The sequence below is a fragment of the Amblyraja radiata genome, chromosome 19 (genome assembly GCF_010909765.2).
Source record: "Amblyraja radiata isolate CabotCenter1 chromosome 19, sAmbRad1.1.pri, whole genome shotgun sequence".
NCBI lineage: Eukaryota > Metazoa > Chordata > Chondrichthyes > Rajiformes > Rajidae > Amblyraja > Amblyraja radiata.
The window spans coordinates 44046989-44060042 of NC_045974.1; the positions used below are offsets into that span (position 1 = coordinate 44046989).

The window sequence follows — 13054 nt, forward strand, 5'->3', positions numbered from 1 at the left end:
ACTGAGTACAGGCTGACTTCACCATACTTTCTTCTCTCTGTCTTAAAGGCGTACCCTGACCATATCTAAGGCTTTATTACAGAGTGGTTATGATGAACACGGGGCAGAAATAGCAGTTCAATGGTGAAAAATGTTTTGTACTATCCTGAGGATGGAAAAGCTGAACAGGTCCAAAGCTGGGCATCTTTAGAGTGCTGAGGGTCTTTGACCAAAATGGAGGAAATGCATCTCATCACGACCTGTAATCTCATGGTCTGGCATATACTTCACTACTATCAAGTCAGAGGACAAACCCTGGTTCAATAAGAAATGTATAAGTGAACGCCATATAAAACCAATGCATATGTCGAATGTTTTGTAACAATATTAATCATCTTCAACTATCCCGTACTAAACTGCAAAGACGATAACCCTGAGGTCATTGCCTAAAGAGTGACCATGGCCATCAACACATCACTATGCTCAGTATGTTTGGACACCAACACAATAGCTATCATGTGTTAAAGAATAATCTTGGTGCATTATTTTTGCACCAAGTCACACTGAAAGCTAGCTGAAAGCTAACATGCATCATGAAGGCAGAGAAGCTGTTAGATAGTTAAGTGATGTATTGGTCTTACTCTAAGAGGTTGAGTACATGAGCAAGGATGCCTTACAAAATTATATAGGGCCTGAATGAGACAACATTTGGAATGTACACACAATATATATATAGGTCTGTGTGTGCGTGGGTGTGTACATGCATACACACACATAAATATAAACATACACCCACATGTGGAATATATACACACACACATACACACACATGCAAGTGGAAGAGAGAGAGAGAGAGAGAGAGAGAGAGAGAGAGAGAGAGACAATAGACAATAGGTGCAGGAGTAGGCCATTCGGCCCTTCGAGCCAGCACTGCCATTTTATGTGATCACGGCTGATCATCCACAATCAGTACCCCGTTCCTGCCTTCTCCCCATATCCCCAGATTCCGCTATTTTTAAGAGCCCTATCTAGCTCTCATTTGAAAGCATCCAGAGAACCTGCCTCCACCGCCCTCTGAGGCAGAGAATTCCACAGACTCACAACTCTCTGTGAGAAAAAGTGTTTCCTCGTCTCCATTCTAAATGGCTTACTCCTTATTCTTAAACTGTGGCCCCTGGTTCTGGACCCCCAACATCGGGAACATGTGTCCTGCCTCTAGCGTGTCCAAACCCTTAACAATCTTATATGTTTCAATGAGATTCCCTCTCATCCTTCAAAACTTTAGAGTGTACAAGCCCAGCCGCTCCATTCTCTCAGCATATGACAGTCCTGCCATCCCGGGAATTAACCTTGTAAACCTACGCTGCACTCCCTCAATAGCAAGAATGTCCTTCCTCAAATTAGGGAACCAAAACTGCACACAATACTCCAGGTGTGGTCTCACTAGGGCTCTGTACAACTGCAGAAGGACCTCTTTGCTCGTATATTTGACTCCTCTTTTATAAAGGCCAACATGCCATTCGCATTCTTCACTGCCTGCTGTACCTGCATGCTTAATTTCAGAGACTAATGTACAAAGACCCCCAGATCCCGTTGTACTTCCCCTTTTCCCAACTTGATGCCATTCTGATAGTAATCTGCCTTCCTGTTTTTGCTACCAAAGTGGATAACCTCACATTTATCCGCATTAAACTTAATCTGCCATGCATCTGCCCACTCCCTCAACCTGTCCAAGTCACCCTGCATTCTCATAGCATCCTCCTCACAGTTCACACTGCCACCCAGCTTTGTGTCATCTGCAAATTTGCTAATGTTACTTTGAATCCGTTCATCCAAATCATTGATGTATATTGTAAATAGCTGCGGTCCCAGCACCGAGCCTTGCGGTACCCCACTGGTCACTGCCTGCCATTCTAAAAGGGACCCATTAATCCTTACTCTTTGTTTCCTGTCTGCCAACCAATTTTCTATCCATGTCAGCACTCTACCCCCAATACCATGTGCCCTAATTTTGCCCACTAATCTCCTATGTGGGACCTTATCAAATGCTTTCTGAAAGTCCAGGTACACTACATCCACTGGCTCTCCCTTGTCCATTTTCCTAGTTACATCTTCAAAAAATTCCAGAAGATTAGTCAAGCATGATTTCCCCTTCATAAATCCATGCTGACTCGGACCGATCCTGTTACTGCTATCCAAATGTAGGGCTATTTCATCTTTTATAATCGACTCCAGCATCTTCCCCACCACCGATGTCAGGCTAACTGGTCTATAATTCCCTGTTTTCTCTCTCCCGCCTTTCTTAAAAAGTGGGATAACATTAGAGAGAGAGAGGGAGAAGTGCAGATTCACCAAACTGGTTCTTATGTTGGCAGGACTGTCGTGTGAGGGATCGAGAGGGCTTCCAATCCCTCAGGGATAAACTAATGAACAGTGACCTCTTTGAAGCATAGCCAATTTTTTTTTTTTTTTTAACCTTTATTTAACCAGGATAAGTCTCATTGAGATTAAAAATCTCTTTTACAAGAGAGTCCTGGCCAATGAAGTCTGAGAGGGTTTAACAGTGTAGGTATGGGGAGGATGTTTCTGCTGACTAAAGAGTCTCGGATTAAGGATCATTGTCTTAAAATTAGAGGTGGAATATTTATGACCAAATGAAAAGAGAAATCACTCAGAGGGTGGCAAACCTTGAGCATTTTCTACTCCAGAAAGCTGCGAAGGGTCTGTAAGGACAATCAAAGTTGTGATTGTTAGCTTTCTGGATAGAGGAATTAAGAGGCAGCAGAAGAACGGCTTGGAACTGGAAGATCAACTATAATCTTGTTGTAAGGCGGAGCATTCACAAGTGCACCAATGGCCTACTTATGGCCATATTTCATAGTTCTGAATATCTTCTGTGCCTTAAAAGTTCTATAATATTATGAGCACATTCACATTGTGCATTTTAAACAAAAGTGGGCCTTGCCTGTCACAAATGGTGATCCTATTGAAAATCTGCCCAATGGTGACCCCATTTCAGTATGCTATAAAGGTTCCAGGATGGGATTAGCTGTTGGCTTTGACCCATTGCCATCTTTGATCCAGAATGCCATGTGTTGATGTCCTATCCCAGAACGTTAGTACTATCCTGATCAACATCCCAATGAAATACCAGAAATACCAGAATACATTGTCAGAGGTATCGTAATCCAGAGGAAATATTCAAATTGAAGCTATGTCAGCCAGAATAAGTATATATATAGATGCCAGAACATGACTTGAACATGATAGTCCCTTAACCAATATCTCAATATAGTTTATTTGTCATTATCGTGTTCTGTCTGTTGATCCCAATATGTGCAATATGTCAGATAATTCCTTAAACTGCTTACATATCCATTTTTAACATTATTAATTGATTATAAGGCATCATAAGATTGTAAAGGCAAATTCTTGTAATCTTTCTCTTAGACATAGTAAATATTATGCAAGAAATTATAAACATAGTGTAAGATAGTAGATAGGTTTCACATAACATTTGTATGCTCAGCTGGTTACAATTAGTATCATGCAAAGTTAGTGAAATTTAATACATTATCTTTTTTTTAATTTCTCCAAATCAAAATAATCTGAATCAAACTTCATATGCTAAGATAGAAACAAAATGCTGGAGTAACTCAGCGGGACAGGCAGCATCTCTGGAGAGAAGTAACGGGTGACGTTTCGGGTCGAGACATCCGAAGGACGGTCTCGACCTGAAACTGTCTGTCTGGCTGAGTGACTCCAGCATTTTGTGTTTATGCTGCATGCCATGATAGTTCTGCAGAGCCCTTCTCATGCCCTTCCATTCGCCCTAAAGAAAATCTATAGGCAAATCTCTTGACAACTGGGATGAGAGGCAAGTGGTCATCTGACCCAAATGCAGCAACAATGGACCGCAATATGTTTTTACAAAGAAGAAACATTTGAAAACCAAATTAGTCCAATAGTTTCCTCAAAGTCCAATAGTTTCCTCAACAGTGAGTGGTTAGAAGAAACATGGGTACAACAAGGTGACTTGTAATTTTACATAGATACCTTCCCCTTACCACACTTAGATTTTTTTCCTGTAACAACTTATAAAGTAAAATTGTGGCAGCAATTCCCTTTTAATAGTTTGAGCTGAAAACATAGCTAAGAAACAGGTCTTTTGCCACATCTTGTCCACGCATACCAAGCCTGCATATTGGGCTTGTACTATTTTATCAGTGTTTTGACCCATATTCCTCTGAACCCATTTAAAATTTTAAAAATTGTTATTTGTGCTTTAGTGTTTTGAAATAAAATCAGAATCTCTCTCCTTTTACTTGGAAAGTGTTTCATCCTGGCATTGAAAAGGCACAAACTTTCCTTTGGCATTACTTGACCAATGAGCTTATCTAACATGCTCACCGTCCAGTACTTGGAAGAACTAGAGAGAAATGGAAACAGCACTCTCATGATTGACCTGCCCCTAGGAGGCCTATAGTTGGTCACTAACACGATACCTTTCCTCGAAACCTCCAAATTCCTAATTGAATTTAAGGCTAATATTAATAATAATCCAATGTTTTTGTTATAAACAAGATTTATAATTATAAATTAGTTCCATATATATCCTATCTGTATCTTCATTGAATTATATGGAACCTGCTAAAACATTCATTTGGCACAAATGGACACATTTTCACTGTTTATCAACTACTAAACGGACACATACTAGGTTCATTTATAGTCCAAATTAACTATTACCCACTCCAACATATGTACTTCCTTTCTCCATTGTGCATGCATTGTTTCCTCTTAAGTATCTACAGAATTAGCTGTGGTTTAGCGGTTGCACCTTCATGTCTTGAGTCAGTAGGCAATGCAATCAGGTCACGGTCCTGAGAAAAAAACCTCTGGTTATTCAGTGCCGAGTAGGTGTTGCATTATCAGGAATGTTGTCTCCTCGAAGACATGAACATCTCAGTTGGCCTTCAGGTGAATTTTAAAGGTCACCAGGTGCTATTTTGAATCGGATGGGAATTATCCCTAATTAATACGTATCCTTTGATGGACATCAGTACAACACCTGAGGTGGCTAACATATTTCTGATTATGGGAACTTGTTGTGGACATATTTATCACCACATTTTCAACTTTACATCAGTTACAATGCCTCAAAAGTACCTCCTTATCAATAATGTATTGTGTGTTACCCTGAACGTAATAATGTAAACCAAGTCTTTGTTTCTTTTGTGGTTCAACCATTCCTTGCAGTGAGTTGCATTGTCATCAGTAGTTTCACCCACATTCAGTTTCCAATTTTGCACAATTCATGCCATCTCCTTCATATCACCATAAGGTGATTTCACGTCATCTGTAATGATCTGCTTTTGCAGGAGTGATCTACACATCATACCAGCGTGCCAAGCAAATTAGATTGCCAACAGTTGTTTCTTGTTTCTTGGTTTCCTGGTCCTCCAAAATATTCCAAATGGAATTTAAACTGGAGGTGGTGGAGGGAGGACTTAAGTCAGAAAGGGTTTTTGGGAAGAAAGAGCAACCTTAAATTTAGCTGCATTTGGTTGGGTAACTATAGTAGGGTGGAGATTATTCCATGCTTTAATTGTGCGGGGGAAGAACGAATTGCTGTATACATCTGTCTTGGTAGCTGGAATCTCAAATTGGTTCGAATGCCCTCATCTGCTCCTAATTGGTTTGGGTTTGGTGTAGGTATTGTAATCTATGTCGAGCTGACCATTTAACATTTTGTAAAAACAGGTCAAATGATGAGCTTCACGTCTGTCTTGGAGAGGGTTCCACCCCAATGAATTCAGAAGTTTGGTAACACTCGCTTCTCTCTCATAGGTGTTAGTAACAAATCGAGCTGCCTGTCTTTGGACACGTTCGATGGAAGAAATGTTTTTGTGGATTGAGATGTGCTTGGCCTTTCTTTGGACAGACTGCACAAGTCCAGGGTCACAGGTTCAGTGTGTATTTCACTGCAGATACGTAGAAGAAACCCAAATGAAAAGTATAAAGTTTTTGAAACACTCTTCAATTCTCTGATTTTCTTTCATGCTTCATGTTTATAGGTACTAGACTGAGTAATGTAACATACACTAATTTCCATGTCCGATCCACGAAGTCGAAAAAAATATATAAACTACATTAAATCACACACAAAAGCTAAATAAAAATATTTTAAAAAATACAAATAGGATTAAGGCAAGGAGGTAAAAGTAAAAGTGTTTAATTTTTTTGAAAACTGCAATATTAATTTTCTGCATCATTAATTTTCAACTGAGTCTTCTTACTTGTAAGATTAAATCTTTTTAGGGTCAGAGACGTTGTTGAGAGGTAATTACTACCTCTTAGATAGTTAAAGCTTACTTGCCTTGAAATTCATTGTCCATTGGCAGTAGGTGATGTTCAACTCCATGTTTGAAATTCATTCTATTGAATTCAGTAACATGAATGTCAAAGGCAGAATACAATTCACAGACATGACTATTCAATGTGCTTAGCACTACCATACAATCTGACTTGTATAGAGTGGATGTGGGGAGGATGTTTCCTCTAGTGGGAGTGTCTAGGACTAGAGGTAGCAGCCTCAGAATTAAAGGATGTTCCTTTTAGGAAGAAAATGAAGAGAAATGTCTTTAGTCAGAGGATGGTGAATCTGTGGAATTATTTGCCACAGAAGGCTGTGGAAGCCATCAATAGATATTTTAAAGGCAGAGATAGATACATTCGTGATTAGTATGGGTGTCAGAGGTTATGGGGAGAAGGCAGGAGAATGGGGTTAGGAGGGAGAGATAGTGGTTAATGGTGGAGTAGACTTGATGGGCCAAATGGCCTAATTCTGCTCCTATCACTTATGACCTTATGACAATGTGGAACTAGAAGGAAACTTAATCCTAAAAGGACCAATCCAACACTCCAGTATATTGAATGAGAAATATTGGTTAGATAGGGTTATGGCATTGCAGTGATTTCACGCCCTGTAGCAACGCATGCTGTAGCGGAGTAACCTCTATAACCCCAACTCGTGTTTCCGTGTTTTAGTCACATCTTCAGTTATTTCTCCCTGCATAAATGCCGAGTGCTGTCACCATCATTACAGATAAACCTGCATCATATTATACCTTTGCTTTATTCCTCAATGTTTTTTTATGATAATATCAGGACATTTTTAGACACATCATATGAAATAACATATAATGATGCTTCACAGCAGCGCTATACTGTTAGAGGGATTGGAAAAACTCATGAAACTTTCGAGGAAGGATGTGAGAATATCAGTTAAATCAGGGTTGAAATCAACACTTGTCCAATTAACAACTCTAACCTTCTACAACTAAATTCCTCAGGACAGCCTCTATTTCTTTAATTCACATTTTATTTCCACGTGCATTTGTAATAGAAGCTGCTCACATTACATCAAGTGACAATAAACATTAGCTGGCATTATACACCGGCAAACCACTGTTAGCAGTGTCAAATTTCTCTGAATTACCTTCCAAGATTAACATCACTAACAAATGAAGTTTCAGTTTTGAATTATAATGATGCTCTTGTTGTGCTTATGTATTCGCTCAGTCAGTATCTTCTGCAATGCTGCCTCACTCTCTCAGTCTCTTGTCTCTGCTGCCCCTTCTTCCATAATTATGCAAAAAAGGAGAATGCCCACTGGCAAGGATATCACACCAGATCAGTTCTTCGAAACACTTTGGGGGAGGGGATCCAAAAAAATATCACATGCACTGAGGCTGATAGTGCTTCTGTTGAGCATAATGCAAATTTCAGTGAATGGAAAATAAAATTGTAAAGAATATCACCACCAAACTGCAGGTGCCTCAGTCGTGATGTTGATGCAGGGCATGACCATGCCAACACCTCATTCAGGAACATTGAGGTGGTCATTTGTAAGGCATGGGAAAATGTACATTTACGGCAGAGGGGTGTGATAGATACATCATGTACATTTTGCACACAATTGATGCAATTCATGTTTCTCAATGGTCTAATTGGTCTAAAACTAACATAAATCATTTCTGTCCAAAATACCATGAAGAAATGACATTATACCCATCAAAAAGGCAGAACAGTGATGCAGTGAAAGCTCCTGCCTCACAGCGCCAGAGGCCTGGGATCGATCATGGCTATGAGTGCTGCCTGTGTAGAGTTTATACGTTCTCCCTATGACCATGTAGGAGGAAAGCGGGTTCCCTCCGGGTGCTCCGGTTTCACCCCACATTCCACAATTGTGCAGGTTTGTAGGTTAATTGGCTTCTGCAAAGTTGCCCCTATTGTTTAATACATGGAACTAATGTATGGGTGATCGATGGTCAGCATGAACTTGGTGGGTTGAAGGGCCTGCTTCCACATTGTATCTCTACAACTAAAACAAAGCTAAAAACGTGATCACAGGAAATTCCAAACTTCAATACAAATACTTGTTGATTTTAACTTTATTTTGATTTTACATGCATCTAAAAATTTAAATACTGGGGAATATTTTGCAATGACAAATGTTAATAAGTAACCAGGAAAGATTCTCTAGTCTGCTGTTAACCCTTCTACTACACAATTACCTGTGCTCAAATGTTAGCCTGAAAACTGCATTTCTCAGGGACTGTTTTAAATGGGTATTTTTCATTGATTCTACAGTCAACATTAATGGAAAATGTGTCGGAAGGAACTGCAGATGCTGGTTTATATCGAAGATAGACACAAAATGCTGGAGTAACTCAGCAGGTCAGGCAGCATCTCTGGTGAAAGGAACAAAAGAATGAATGAATGAATGCATTCTTTTGTTCTTTGTACCTCCTCACACCTCCAGTTTCCCGCTCCCCTGACTCTCAGTCCAGAAAAGGGTCTTAACCCAAAACCTCACCTATTCCTTTTCTCCAAAGATGCTGCCTGACTCACACAGTTACTCCAGCATTGTGTGTCTGGAAAATGTCTACATCCCAGTCATAACACTTCTGAACATCATGCTGTGTCTCCCACTTCATGCAGACTCGCACAAGAGTATCTTCTTCAGTCTCCAAGCAATGTAGACTTATATTGCTGTCAATAAAGCACACAATGATTTATTTATATAGATAAAGGCACAACAGAGCCTCCTTCAAACTTGCTGCCATTTATTTTCCCCACAATTGTATTAACTCAGGAACGCAGCAGAGACCAACACACACAAATATTGGCAGACACATTCTTTACCATTGAAATAAAACATCAAGACTCTCAATGAAGTACATTTCACGTGGAATTGAATTTTCTCTTCCAACAGCCACATCTTCCCCTCTCCTTTCCTTTCAATATTTCACAGGGACCAAGTTCTTTGTGACTCTGCCGGCTCGGGTCCACAGCGACCACCCTCTTTCCCACGACACTTCACCTGCGATTGCAAGGGAGCGTAATGCTTGTCCTTTCGTTCAAAGGACAAACATTGTGTTCCCACTAACCAGGGAAAGAAACAGTCTCTACAAGAGAAACAGCAATTCTCCTGCACCTTTTTCAATCTATATTGGGGAAAGAAATGACTCAAAATTCCGGAGTAACTCAGCAGGACAGGCAGCACTTCTGGATAGAAGGAATCTGTGACGTTTCAGGTCGAGACCCTTCTTCTCGACCCAAACATCACCTATTCTGTCTATCCAGAGATAATGCCTGTCTCGCTGAGTTACCCCAGCATTTTGTGTCAATCTTCAGTGTAAACCAGGATCTGCAGTTGCTTCCTACACATTTGGAGACAGAAATGATAGGATGATGGGCAACACCCGAGCACTGTGTGCAGGGGATGAACTTGAGCTTCTCATTGCCTGGATTAACTTCTCACCTCACTCCACTCTAACCTTTCAGTCTATGGTCCCATGGATTCTAACTGCAAAAGGTCCAACTTCAAGCTTGAGGAGTAGCACCTGATCTGGGCATATCACAGCCTTCTGGATTCAATAATGAATTCACTAGTGTGTTTCAGAAAGAACTGTAGATGCTGGAAAAATCGAAGGTAGACAAAAATGCTGGAGAAACTTAGCGGGTGAGGCAGCATCTACGGAGCGAAGGAATAGGTGACGTTTCGGGTCAAGACCCCCAATTTCAGGTAGTCCTTGCTTTCTCTCTCCTTCCTCTCCCCTTCCCAGCTCTCCCACAGCCCACTGTCTCCAACTCTTCCTTTCTTCTTCCCGCCCCCCACCCACCCACCCACCCCCACAACAGTCTGAAGAAGGGTCTTGACCCGAAACGTCACCTATTCCTTTGCTCCATAAATGCTACCTCACCAGCTGAGTTTCTCCAGCATTTTTGTCTACCTTCACTACTGTTTCAGGAAACTTGATTTCTCAGTATGTATCAGTCCATCTCATTGTTTTCTTTCCATTTTTTTCTCTCTGGCAGTGAAGGGCAAGCCCAGTCTGACGAACTGGGTATATCCTGCTCTGCATTCTGCAACTCCCTCATTATTTAGTCCATGCTCTTACATAGTAACTGACTCGTTGACCAGGTAACCAAGTTTACAGCCTAACCCAATAGTTTACCCACAAATGATTCATCACAATCCCCCACACTTTCTGCAGCTTTACAAACTTTTGTCTCTTTTTCAAATCTCTGACCTGAACCACCTGTTTCTCTCCCCACAGGTGTGCCCCAGCCTGCATTTTCTGTTTTTTATTGATCTCCAAACATCAGCAATTTTTGATTTTCAGACATTTCTTTAATATTTCAGTTATATTTAATTGACTCGTTGCAAGCACAATTGCAAGCAACATATTTCAAAGTAAACAATTCTGATCATTTGAGTGAATGTGTTTGCCTGCGTTTGCTGGGAACATGGTTGACAATAGCATCTATTCTGGCTGGAATTGAAAGGGTAGACCATCTCCTTTTCACAGAGCCACTTTAAAAAGACGTTCCTATGGTGAGAATGATTGCACAAGCAGCAACAGCTCACTTCTTTTTAGGACAAAGGATAAAATAATGTTCGAGCTAATTTTAATAAATGAAATCCTTTCAGTTACATGCCACGTATTAGTTGGGCCTCGTACTCTTCAACGGAAGGCAGTGCAACTCAATGGTCAACAAAGAAAAACAGGATCCACTTTCAGCCTTAGGAGCATGATCTCTGACTTGGGTAACCCACATCCCCATGTGCATTTGCCTTGTGTGCAGAACTAGCATCCCTTTAAAACAAAAGCTGGCACTTTCTGCAAATGGTTGGCTCCTGGTGTAACATAAAAATAATTGTTGAATGATGGAACGCAAAAGACACCATCGCCAGATTTCTGAAGCATTTAGTCCAACTCCCGCCTTTTTTCAATAGCTCTATAAAATCCCCCCCTTTTTTCCATCCATGAACAGTTTGAAAATTATTACTGTATCTACTTGCACCATTCTTTCAGGTGGTGTTCCTGATCATAGCGGCTTTTGAACAATCTGCTTAGCTTGTCACTGCCACTTTTTCAGATTTAAGTGCACGCATCATGAGAGATCGCTCTGTTCAGATTTTTTGAGCACACACCACAAGAATACTATGTCTCTCTCCGTAGATCTATTTCACCATCCTACCTTTTCGCATCCTTCCCAGTAAAATGAAAGCACATTGGTTACATTTTAAGTGCCAGATGTCTATCCATTTCACCACTCCATGTCCTTCTCCTGCCTGTGATTATCCTCCCAACTAGTCATCAAAAGTGTTTTATTGTCATGTGTCCCAGATAGAACAATGAAATTCTTACTTGCAGCAGCACAACAGAATATGTAGACATAGTACAATGTAAACATTATAATAAATGAGAGATTAAAAAGTTCAGTGTGAATATATACACACACTAACAACTACACACACACATATTTTCACACACGCACACGCACACACACACACACACACACACACACACACACACACACACACACACACACACACACACACACACACACACACACACACACATACATGCATACACACATACTCAAAAAATAAACAATAGTACTATTTACTCTATTTCCGTAACTTTTGAAATTATACCTCGAACACCACCCCAGTGCATTTATGTACAATGATCCCAATACTACTGCTGCGGATAACACTTCCCTTCAGTGTGGAAAATAATTTTTAATTCACCACTTTCTGTTTTATTGTCCTTCAGCCAGTTTTGTATCCACGTCGGCAGTGTCTCTTTAACTCCATAACCAATAAGAGAATCTATATGTGAGCCTTGAAATTCCAATTAACAATACAGATGTGCCAGCTTTGAAAGCAGCAGCCGAGTGTGATTTTTGGTGGAAATGTTACAGTATAAATTTAGGTAAGCTTGCCACACGGTAAACACCAAATTAAAAGAAAATCACATACTATTTAGTATCTTAGGGAAGGGAATTACATTCACAATCTTGGTAATTATGAAATACTCAACAATTAAACAATGTTTTTTTAATGACACCTGATTTGTTTAACTTGTAACTTTGTCACTTATGACTCTCATAGACCAGCCCGTCTTTTGCAATATCACCTGCAGTTTATCAATCCTCATCAAGTAGCCTCTATTTACACAATGTGACCTTTATTGCAATCAGTTAATATTTAACTTGCAGCATTTTTTCGCTGTGAAATACCTTTTTGCTGCAATACTGAAATGTGTAATGGATTACATTTTATTTGGATATATTTTGAATGTTTTTTCCAATATATATAATTATTCCACTCAATTCAATGAAGTATTATTTATCAACTTATTAAATTTAGATTTCTTCATGCAATTTGTTTACAAATTATGAAATTTAGATTCTAATGAATTTATTATCAATGAAATTCCTTGTTGACATGAAGCTCATGGAGCAAACAATATACATACAATTGTGATAAATATAACAATAAATACAATGACAATATCAAAGCTATTTCCATTTTTGCGGAGACAAATTCTCTCGTCCGTTTTTATTTTAAAATGGTGTTAACCTATGCTCCGTGCTTCATTTCTTGCGAGCATTTCAGAATGGAGGTCAGTAATATTTATAACATACATCTCGAATGTAGCTGAAAAATATCAGTCACTTTAGCACTGCTCTTTTGGAATGTACAAGTATGTTC

General features: G+C 39.8%; 1 protein-coding gene across 5 annotated transcripts in view; it reads right to left on the reverse strand.

The window, feature by feature from the left end:
• The window catches only part of foxp2 (forkhead box P2), a 374605-nt gene that overhangs the window by 356480 nt on the left and 5071 nt on the right, over positions 1 to 13054 (reverse strand). The gene's annotated exons all lie outside the window — the stretch shown is intronic.